The sequence below is a fragment of the Oncorhynchus keta genome, chromosome 34 (assembly GCF_023373465.1).
Source record: "Oncorhynchus keta strain PuntledgeMale-10-30-2019 chromosome 34, Oket_V2, whole genome shotgun sequence".
Classification (NCBI taxonomy): domain Eukaryota; kingdom Metazoa; phylum Chordata; class Actinopteri; order Salmoniformes; family Salmonidae; genus Oncorhynchus; species Oncorhynchus keta.
In genome coordinates, this window is record NC_068454.1 from 10,960,936 (window position 1) to 10,972,108 (window position 11,173).

The 11,173-nt window shown below is 50.0% G+C and overlaps 1 long non-coding RNA gene across 1 annotated transcript; it reads left to right on the forward strand.

The window, feature by feature from the left end:
* The first annotated feature begins 2,532 nt into the window (after positions 1-2,532).
* LOC127914987 (uncharacterized) lies at positions 2,533-3,723 on the forward strand. The gene is made up of 4 exons (XR_008089743.1): positions 2,533-2,574; positions 3,141-3,365; positions 3,420-3,473; positions 3,528-3,723. It is a non-coding gene; the product is annotated as an uncharacterized LOC127914987 (long non-coding RNA).
* The last annotated feature ends 7,450 nt before the right edge of the window (positions 3,724-11,173 follow it).

Here is an 11,173-nt window from a genome sequence, read left to right on the forward strand (position 1 = left end):
TGTTACATAGCTGATTCATAGCTGTTACATAGCTGATTCATAGCTGTTACATAGCTGATTCACTGTTACATAGCTGATTCACTGTTACATAGCTGATTCACTGTTACATAGCTGATTCACTGTTACATATCTGATTCATAGCTGTTACATAGCTGATTCATAGCTGTTACATAGCTGATTCATAGCTGTTACATAGCTGATTCATAGCTGTTACATAGCTGATTCACTGTTACATAGCTGATTCACTGTTACATAGCTGATTCACTGTTACATAGCTGATTCATAGCTGTTACATAGCTGATTCACTGTTACATAGCTGATTCACTGTTACATAGCTGATTCACTGTTACATAGCTGATTCACTGTTACATAGCTGATTCATAGCTGTTACATAGCTGATTCATAGCTGTTACATAGCTGATTCACTGTTACATAGCTGCTACATAGCTGATTCACTGTTACATAGCTGTTACATAGCTGATTCATAGCTGTTACATAGCTGATTCATAGCTGTTACATAGCTGATTCATAGCTGTTACATAGCTGATTCATAGCTGTTACATAGCTGATTCATAGCTGTTACATAGCTGATTCATAGCTGTTACATAGCTGATTCACTGTTACATAGCTGATTCACTGTTACATAGCTGTTACATAGCTGATTCATAGCTGTTACATGGTCATAGAGTGTAATAGCGCGTATAGCTTGTACATTGATAGAATTATATGGATACAGAAGTATGACAAAGCTCACATGCTGTCTCCAAATGTGAGTTATTTAAATAAGCTGTGAAGGGCACAGTATAGGGCAAAAGTAACATTTTCTTTTCATTAGGATATTAGTCATGGTGTTGCTAATGTCTGTTTTATTGGTTCTATGCAGTCATCGACATGTTCTGTTGGGTTGATACTGTATGTAGTAGAGAATAGGAATGTTGTATAGCTTCCTCCCCGTTCTCTTTCATGTTGTCTCTATAAATTGTGGTAAATGGTACATTCCACTCCTTTTGCCCAGTGGCAGAAGGCATGAATGAACTCCGAGCACGAGGAGATGGGGGGGGGGTGAATGTATATACTGTAACTCAGCGCGTGTTTCTTTATGAATGGGCAGTCTGAGCGGACAATCTTATTGGTTGAGAGAAGAGCAGGGTTTCTGAATGGACAGTAGGGTTCAGTCGCTTGTGTTTAAAGTCACCTTCTGTGGTCGCCTGTGTTCAGTCACCTTCTGCGGTCGCCTGTGTTCAGAGTCACCTTCTGCGGTCGCCTGTGTTCAGAGTCACCTTCTGCGGTCGCCTGTGTTCAGAGTCACCTTCTGCGGTCGCCTGTGTTCAGTCACCTTCTGCGGTCGCCTGTGTTCAGTCACCTTCTGTGGTCGCCTGTGTTCAGAGTCACCTTCTGTGGTCGTGTGTGTGTGTGTGTGTGTGTGTGTGTGTGTGTGTGTGTGTGTGTGTGTGTGTGTGTGTGTGTGTGTGTGTGTGTGTGTGTGTGTGTGTGTGTGTGTGTAAATGCTTGTGGTGTGTTTGTCTAAGGGGGACTTAGTTACAAGTTACTTCCAGTTAAAACACAACTTCTGCTGTCAGGGAGGTTTACTCTGTAATGGATGTCAGGGAGGTTTACTCTGTAATGGATGTCAGGGAGGTTTACTCTGTAATGGATGTCAGGGAGGTTTACTCTGTAATGGATGTCAGGGAGGTTTACTCTGTAATGGATGTCAGGGAGGTTTACTCTGTAATGGATGTCAGGGAGGTTTACTCTGTAATGGAGGTCAGGGAGGTTTACTCTGTAATGGATGTCAGGGAGGTTTACTCTGTAATGGATGTCAGGGAGGTTTACTCTGTAATGGATGTCAGGGAGGTTTACTCTGTAATGGATGTCAGGGAGGTTTACTCTGTAATGGATGTCAGGGAGGTTTACTCTGTAATGGAGGTCAGGGAGGTTTACTCTGTAATGGAGGTCAGGGAGGTTTACTCTGTAATGGAGGTCAGGGAGGTTTACTCTGTAATGGAGGTCAGGGAGGTTTACTCTGTAATGGATGTCAGGGAGGTTTACTCTGTAATGGAGGTCAGGGAGGTTTACTCTGTAATGGATGTCAGGGAGGTTTACTCTGTAATGGATGTCAGGGAGGTTTACTCTGTAATGGAGGTCATGGAGGTTTACTCTGTAATGGAGGTCATGGAGGTTTACTCTGTAATGGAGGTCAGGGAGGTTTACTCTGTAATGGATGTCAGGGAGGTTTGCCCTGTAATGGATGTCAGGGAGGTTTACTCTGTAATGGATGTCAGGGAGGTTTACCCTGTAATGGAGGTCAGGGAGGTTTACCCTGTAATGGAGGTCAGGGAGGTTTACTCTGTAATGGATGTCAGGGAGGTTTACTCTGTAATGGATGTCAGGGAGGTTTACTCTGTAATGGAGGTCAGGGAGGTTTACTCTGTAATGGAGGTCAGGGAGGTTTACTCTGTAATGGATGTCAGGGAGGTTTACCCTGTAATGGATGTCAGGGAGGTTTACCCTGTAATGGATGTCAGGGAGGTTTACTCTGTAATGGATGTCAGGGAGGTTTACTCTGTAATGGATGTCAGGGAGGTTTACCCTGTAATGGATGTCAGGAGGTTTACTCTGTAATGGATGTCAGGGAGGTTTGCCCTGTAATGGATGTCAGGGAGGTTTACTCTGTAATGGATGTCAGGGAGGTTTACCCTGTAATGGATGTCAGGGAGGTTTACTCTGTAATGGATGTCAGGGAGGTTTACTCTGTAATGGATGTCAGGGAGGTTTACTCTGTAATGGATGTCAGGGAGGTTTACTCTGTAATGGATGTCAGGGAGGTTTACTCTGTAATGGATGTCAGGGAGGTTTACTCTGTAATGGATGTCAGGGAGGTTTACTCTGTAATGGATGTCAGGGAGGTTTACTCTGTAATGGAGGTCAGGGAGGTTTACTCTGTAATGGATGTCAGGGAGGTTTACTCTGTAATGGAGGTCAGGGAGGTTTACTCTGTAATGGAGGTCATGGAGGTTTACTCTGTAATGGAGGTCAGGGAGGTTTACTCTGTAATGGATGTCAGGGAGGTTTACTCTGTAATGGATGTCAGGGAGGTTTACTCTGTAATGGATGTCAGGGAGGTTTACCCTGTAATGGAGGTCAGGGAGGTTTACCCTGTAATGGAGGTCAGGGAGGTTTACTCTGTAATGGATGTCAGGGAGGTTTACCCTGTAATGGATGTCAGGGAGGTTTACTCTGTAATGGAGGTCAGGGAGGTTTACTCTGTAATGGATGTCAGGGAGGTTTACTCTGTAATGGATGTCAGGGAGGTTTACTCTGTAATGGATGTCAGGGAGGTTTACTCTGTAATGGAGGTCAGGGAGGTTTACTCTGTAATGGAGGTCATGGAGGTTTACTCTGTAATGGATGTCAGGGAGGTTTACTCTGTAATGGATGTCAGGGAGGTTTACTCTGTAATGGAGGTCATGGAGGTTTACTCTGTAATGGATGTCAGGGAGGTTTACTCTGTAATGGATGTCAGGGAGGTTTACTCTGTAATGGAGGTCATGGAGGTTTACTCTGTAATGGAGGTCAGGGAGGTTTACTCTGTAATGTCAGGGAGGTTTACTCTGTAATGGAGGTCAGGGAGGTTTACTCTGTAATGGAGGTCAGGGAGGTTTACTCTGTAATGGAGGTCAGGGAGGTTTACTATTTTATGGAATGTACAATGTGTGGTTAAGGTTAGGGCAATGGTTTCGGACCGCTAATAAGCAACTATGCGCTATTTCCATCAGCTATCATCGTCTTCGTATTCTCGCGGTTTGCTAACATGTGGTGAACTGCCGTAGTAGCGGCAGTGGTCTGAGCAGTGGTCTGAGCAGTGGTCTGAGCAGTGGTCTGAGCAGTGGTCTGAGCAGTGGTCTGAGCAGTGGTCTGAGCAGTGGTCTGTGGCTCTGAGCACCATGTGTGCGCGTCCAGTGCTGAGCAATACTTGTTTCTACAAAGTTGTGATTCTCCAAACAACGACGTTCTCAGGACCTTTTCAACTGTTCAGTCTATTTCTAGTGATCAGGATGCTAGCTGATTCTATTCCTTCTCCACAGACAAACATGAACATTGGCCACACTAAAATTAGGACCTAATGCAACCTGCCTAGACAGGAAGATTAGGGATCGCTCAGAAAGCATGGTGTATTCACGTGTGTGTGTGTGACCCCTCCCTCTGAGGAATGTGGTCACAGACAGACCCTCTCACGTACACCCGCGCACACACACCCTCTCACACCCTTTCATACACAAGCCTGCCCACCCACACTTGCACCCGCACACACACCCTCTCACACACACCCGCGCACACACCCTCTCTCCCACACACACGCACACACACACACACCTTTTCTCTTTGTGTTACTGCAGTACAATGATAGCCACTCCTATGGTTCCACCTCAGATTACTCTGGTTCTCTCACTCCCCAGTCCATCTGTCTGGTTCTCTCACTCCCCAGTCCATCTGTCTGGTTCTCTCACTCCCCCAGTCCACCTGTCTGGTTCTCTCCCTCCCCAGTCCAACTGTCTGGTTCTCTCACTCCCCCAGTCCACCTGTCTGGTTCTCTCCCTCCCCAGTCCAACTGTCTGGTTCTCTCACTCCCCCAGTCCACCTGTCTGGTTCTCTCCCTCCCCAGTCCAACTGTCTGGTTCTCTCACTCCCCCAGTCCAACTGTCTGGTTCTCTCACTCCCCCAGTTCACCTGTCTGGTTCTCTCCTCCCCCCAGTCCAACTGTCTGGTTCTCTCCTCCCCAGTCCACCTGTCTGGTTCTCTCCCTCCCCCAGTCCACCTGTCTGGTTCTCTCCCTCCCCCAGTCCACCTGTCTGGTTCTCTCACTCCCCAGTCCAACTGTCTGGTTCTCTCACTCCCCCAGTCCAACTGTCTGGTTCTCTCACTCCCCCAGTCCATCTGTCTGGTTCTCTCACTCCCCCAGTCCAACTGTCTGGTTCTCTCCCTCCCCCAGTCCAACTGTCTGGTTCTCTCACTCCCCCAGTCCAACTGTCTGGTTCTCTCACTCCCCCAGTCCAACTGTCTGGTTCTCTCTCTCCCCCAGTCCAACTGTCTGGTTCTCTCACTCCCCCAGTCCAACTGTCTGGTTCTCTCACTCCCCCAGTCCAACTGTCTGGTTCTCTCTCTCCCCCAGTCCAACTGTCAGGTTCTCTCACTCCCCCAGTCCAACTGTCTGGTTCTCTCACTCCCCCAGTCCAACTGTCTGGTTCTCTCACTCCCCAGTCCAACTGTCTGGTTCTCTCACTCCCCCAGTCCAACTGTCTGGTTCTCTCACTCCCCCAGTCCAACTGTCTGGTTCTCTCACTCCCCCAGTCCACCTGTCTGGTTCTCTCCCTCCCCAGTCCAACTGTCTGGTTCTCTCCCTCCCCCAGTCCAACTGTCTGGTTCTCTCACTCCCCCAGTTCACCTGTCTGGTTCTCTCCCTCCCCCAGTCCAACTGTCTGGTTCTCTCACTCCCCCAGTCCAACTGTCTGGTTCTCTCACTCCCCCAGTCCAACTGTCTGGTTCTCTCTCTCCCCCAGTCCAACTGTCTGGTTCTCTCACTCCCCCAGTCCAACTGTCTGGTTCTCTCACTCCCCCAGTCCAACTGTCTGGTTCTCTCACTCCCCCAGTCCAACTGTCTGGTTCTCTCTCTCCCCCAGTCCAACTGTCTGGTTCTCTCACTCCCCAGTCCAACTGTCTGGTTCTCTCTCTCCCCCAGTCCAACTGTCAGGTTCTCTCACTCCCCCAGTCCAACTGTCTGGTTCTCTCACTCCCCCAGTCCAACTGTCTGGTTCTCTCACTCCCCAGTCCAACTGTCTGGTTCTCTCACTCCCCAGTCCATCTGTCTGGTTCTCTCACTCCCCCAGTCCAACTGTCTGGTTCTCTCACTCCCCCAGTCCAACTGTCTGGTTCTCTCACTCCCCAGTCCAACTGTCTGGTTCTCTCACTCCCCAGTCCAACTGTCTGGTTCTCTCACTCCCCAGTCCAACTGTCTGGTTCTCTCACTCCCCCAGTCCAACTGTCTGGTTCTCTCACTCCCCAGTCCAACTGTCTGGTTCTCTCACTCCCCAGTCCAACTGTCTGGTTCTCTCACTCCCCAGTCCATCTGTCTGGTTCTCTCTCTCCCCCAGTCCAACTGTCTGGTTCTCTCACTCCCCAGTCCAACTGTCTGGTTCTCTCACTCCCCAGTCCATCTGTCTGGTTCTCTCACTCCCCCAGTCCATCTGTCTGGTTCTCTCACTCCCCCCAGTCCATCTGTCTGGTTCTCTCCCTCCCCAGTCCAACTGTCTGGTTGTCTCACTCCCCCAGTCCACCTGTCTGGTTCTCTCCCTCCCCAGTCCAACTGTCTGGTTCTCTCACTCCCCCAGTCCACCTGTCTGGTTCTCTCCCTCCCCAGTCCAACTGTCTGGTTCTCTCACTCCCCCAGTCCAACTGTCTGGTTCTCTCACTCCCCCAGTTCACCTGTCTGGTTCTCTCCCTCCCCCAGTCCACCTGTCTGGTTCTCTCCCTCCCCCAGTCCACCTGTCTGGTTCTCTCCCTCCCCAGTCCACCTGTCTGGTTCTCTCCCTCCCCCAGTCCACCTGTCTGGTTCTCTCCCTCCCCAGTCCAACTGTCTGGTTCTCTCACTCCCCCAGTCCAACTGTCTGGTTCTCTCACTCCCCCAGTCCACCTGTCTGGTTCTCTCACTCCCCCAGCCCAACTGTCTGGTTCTCTCCCTCCCCCAGTCCAACTGTCTGGTTCTCTCACTCCCCCAGTCCAACTGTCTGGTTCTCTCACTCCCCCAGTCCAACTGTCTGGTTCTCTCTCTCCCCCAGTCCAACTGTCTGGTTCTCTCACTCCCCCAGTCCAACTGTCTGGTTCTCTCACTCCCCCAGTCCAACTGTCTGGTTCTCTCTCTCCCCCAGTCCAACTGTCAGGTTCTCTCACTCCCCCAGTCCAACTGTCTGGTTCTCTCACTCCCCCAGTCCAACTGTCTGGTTCTCTCACTCCCCAGTCCAACTGTCTGGTTCTCTCACTCCCCCAGTCCAACTGTCTGGTTCTCTCACTCCCCCAGTCCAACTGTCTGGTTCTCTCACTCCCCCAGTTCACCTGTCTGGTTCTCTCCCTCCCCCAGTCCAACTGTCTGGTTCTCTCCCTCCCCAGTCCAACTGTCTGGTTCTCTCACTCCCCAGTCCAACTGTCTGGTTCTCTCCCTCCCCCAGTCCAACTGTCTGGTTCTCTCACTCCCCCAGTCCAACTGTCTGGTTCTCTCACTCCCCCAGTCCAACTGTCTGGTTCTCTCTCTCCCCCAGTCCAACTGTCTGGTTCTCTCACTCCCCCAGTCCAACTGTCTGGTTCTCTCACTCCCCCCAGTCCAACTGTCTGGTTCTCTCTCTCCCCAGTCCATCTGTCTGGTTCTCTCCCTCCCCAGTCCAACTGTCTGGTTCTCTCCCCCCCCCAGTCCATCTGTCTGGTTCTCTCACTCCCCCAGTCCAACTGTCTGGTTCTCTCACTCCCCCAGTCCAACTGTCTGGTTCTCTCACTCCCCCAGTCCAACTGTCTGGTTCTCTCACTCCCCAGTCCAACTGTCTGGTTCTCTCACTCCCCAGTCCAACTGTCTGGTTCTCTCACTCCCCAGTCCAACTGTCTGGTTCTCTCACTCCCCCAGTCCAACTGTCTGGTTCTCTCACTCCCCCAGTCCAACTGTCTGGTTCTCTCACTCCCCAGTCCAACTGTCTGGTTCTCTCACTCCCCAGTCCAACTGTCTGGTTCTCTCACTCCCCAGTCCAACTGTCTGGTTCTCTCACTCCCCCAGTCCAACTGTCTGGTTCTCTCACTCCCCCAGTCCAACTGTCTGGTTCTCTCACTCCCCCAGTCCAACTGTCTGGTTCTCTCACTCCCCCAGTCCAACTGTCTGGTTCTCTCACTCCCCCAGTCCAACTGTCTGGTTCTCTCACTCCCCAGTCCAACTGTCTGGTTCTCTCACTCCCCCAGTCCATCTGTCTGGTTCTCTCACTCCCCAGTCCAACTGTCTGGTTCTCTCACTCCCCCAGTCCAACTGTCTGGTTCTCTCACTCCCCCAGTCCAACTGTCTGGTTCTCTCACTCCCCAGTCCAACTGTCTGGTTCTCTCACTCCCCAGTCCAACTGTCTGGTTCTCTCACTCCCCCAGTCCAACTGTCTGGTTCTCTCACTCCCCCAGTCCAACTGTCTGGTTCTCTCACTCCCCCAGTCCAACTGTCTGGTTCTCTCACTTCCCCAGTCCAACTGTCTGGTTCTCTCACTCCCCCAGTCCAACTGTCTGGTTCTCTCACTTCCCCAGTCCAACTGTCTGGTTCTCTCACTCCCCCAGTCCAACTGTCTGGTTCTCTCACTCCCCAGTCCAACTGTCTGGTTCTCTCACTCCCCCAGTCCATCTGTCTGGTTCTCTCACTCCCCCAGTCCAACTGTCTGGTTCTCTCACTCCCCCAGTCCAACTGTCTGGTTCTCTCACTCCCCCAGTCCATCTGTCTGGTTCTCTCACTCCCCAGTCCAACTGTCTGGTTCTCTCACTCCCCCAGTCCAACTGTCTGGTTCTCTCACTCCCCCAGTCCAACTGTCTGGTTCTCTCACTCCCCAGTCCAACTGTCTGGTTCTCTCACTCCCCAGTCCAACTGTCTGGTTCTCTCACTCCCCCAGTCCAACTGTCTGGTTCTCTCACTCCCCCAGTCCAACTGTCTGGTTCTCTCACTCCCCCAGTCCAACTGTCTGGTTCTCTCACTCCCCCAGTCCAACTGTCTGGTTCTCTCACTCCCCCAGTCCAACTGTCTGGTTCTCTCACTCCCCCAGTCCAACTGTCTGGTTCTCTCACTCCCCCAGTCCAACTGTCTGGTTCTCTCACTCCCCAGTCCAACTGTCTGGTTCTCTCACTCCCCCAGTCCATCTGTCTGGTTCTCTCACTCCCCAGTCCAACTGTCTGGTTCTCTCACTCCCCAGTCCAACTGTCTGGTTCTCTCACTCCCCCAGTCCATCTGTCTGGTTCTCTCACTCCCCAGTCCAACTGTCTGGTTCTCTCACTCCCCCAGTCCATCTGTCTGGTTCTCTCACTCCCCAGTCCAACTGTCTGGTTCTCTCACTTCCCCAGTCCAACTGTCTGGTTCTCTCACTCCCCCAGTCCAACTGTCTGGTTCTCTCACTCCCCAGTCCAACTGTCTGGTTCTCTCACTCCCCAGTCCATCTGTCTGGTTCTCTCACTCCCCCAGTCCAACTGTCTGGTTCTCTCACTCCCCAGTCCAACTGTCTGGTTCTCTCACTCCCCCAGTCCATCTGTCTGGTTCTCTCACTCCCCAGTCCAACTGTCTGGTTCTCTCACTCCCCCAGTCCAACTGTCTGGTTCTCTCACTCCCCCAGTCCAACTGTCTGGTTCTCTCACTCCCCAGTCCAACTGTCTGGTTCTCTCACTCCCCCAGTCCAACTGTCTGGTTCTCTCACTCCCCCAGTCCATCTGTATGGTTCTCTCACTCCCCCAGTCCATCTGTCTGGTTCTCTCACTCCCCAGTCCAACTGTCTGGTTCTCTCACTCCCCCAGTCCAACTGTCTGGTTCTCTCACTCCCCAGTCCAAATGTCTAGCCAACAGCTCACACAATACTTTATTTGGTTGTTTACTGAGGCCAAGCGTGTGCGTGTGCGTGTGTGTGTGTGGGTGTGTGTGGTGTGTGTGTGTGGGTGTGTGTGGTGTGTGTGTGTGTGTTTATGTGGGTGTGTGTGGGTGTGTGTGTGGGTGTGTGTTTATGTGGGTGTGTGTGTGTGTGGGGGGGTGTGGGTGTGTGTGTGTGTGCTCGTTGGTGATAAAAGTCAGCCATAAACTTTGTCGCTTTAGCCTGTCAATGAAATTACCTATCTTATCGTGCCTGTGTGTCCGGCCTGTGTGTGTGTTTGTGTGTAGGTGTGTGTGTGTGTGCTTATCGTGCCTGTGTGTCCGGCCTGTTTGTGTGTAGGTGTGTGTGTGTGTATGTGTTTGTGTTTAGGTGTGTGTGTGCTTATCGTGCCTGTGTGTCCAGTGTGTGTGTGTGTGTGTGTGTGTGTGTGTGTTTAGGTGTGTGTGTGCTTATCGGGCCTGTGTGTCCGGTCTGTGTGATAGTCCTGATATTGTCGGTATGATGCATAGCCGGTATCTTGATGGTGGAGATTAGATTCTCAGGGGGAATCTGCTCTCTGTCTGATCTCTATACCTACATACTCTATACCTATACCTGATCTCTATACCTACATACTCTATACCTATACCTGATCTCTATACCTACATACTCTATACCTATACCTGATCTCTATACCTACATACTCTATACCTATACCTGATCTCTATACCTACATACTCTATACCTATACCTGATCTCTATACCTACATACTCTATACCTATACCTGATCTCTATACCTACATACTCTATACCTATACCTGATCTCTATACCTACATACTCTATACCTATACCTGATCTCTATACCTACATACTCTATACCTATACCTGATCTCTATACCTACATACTCTATACCTATACCTGATCTCTATACCTACATACTCTATACCTATACCTGATCTCTATACCTACATACTCTATACCTATACCTGATCTCTATACCTACATACTCTATACCTATACCTGATCTCTATACCTACATACTCTATACCTATACCTGATCTCTATACCTACATACTCTATACCTATACCTGATCTCTATACCTACATACTCTATACCTATACCTGATCTCTATACCTACATACTCTATACCTATACCTGATCTCTATACCTACATACTCTATACCTATACCTGATCTCTATACCTACATACTCTATACCTATACCTGATCTCTATACCTACATACTCTATACCTATACCTGATCTCTATACCTACATACTCTATACCTATACCTGATCTCTATACCTACATACTCTATACCTATACCTGATCTCTTTACCTACATACTCTATACCTATACCTGATCTCTATACCTACATAATCTCTATACCTATACCTGATCTCTATACCTACATACTCTATACCTATACCTGATCTCTATACCTACATACTCTATACCTATACCTGATCTCTTTACCTACATACTCTATACCTATACCAGATCTCTATACCTACATACTCTATACCTATACCTGATCTCTATACCTACATACTCT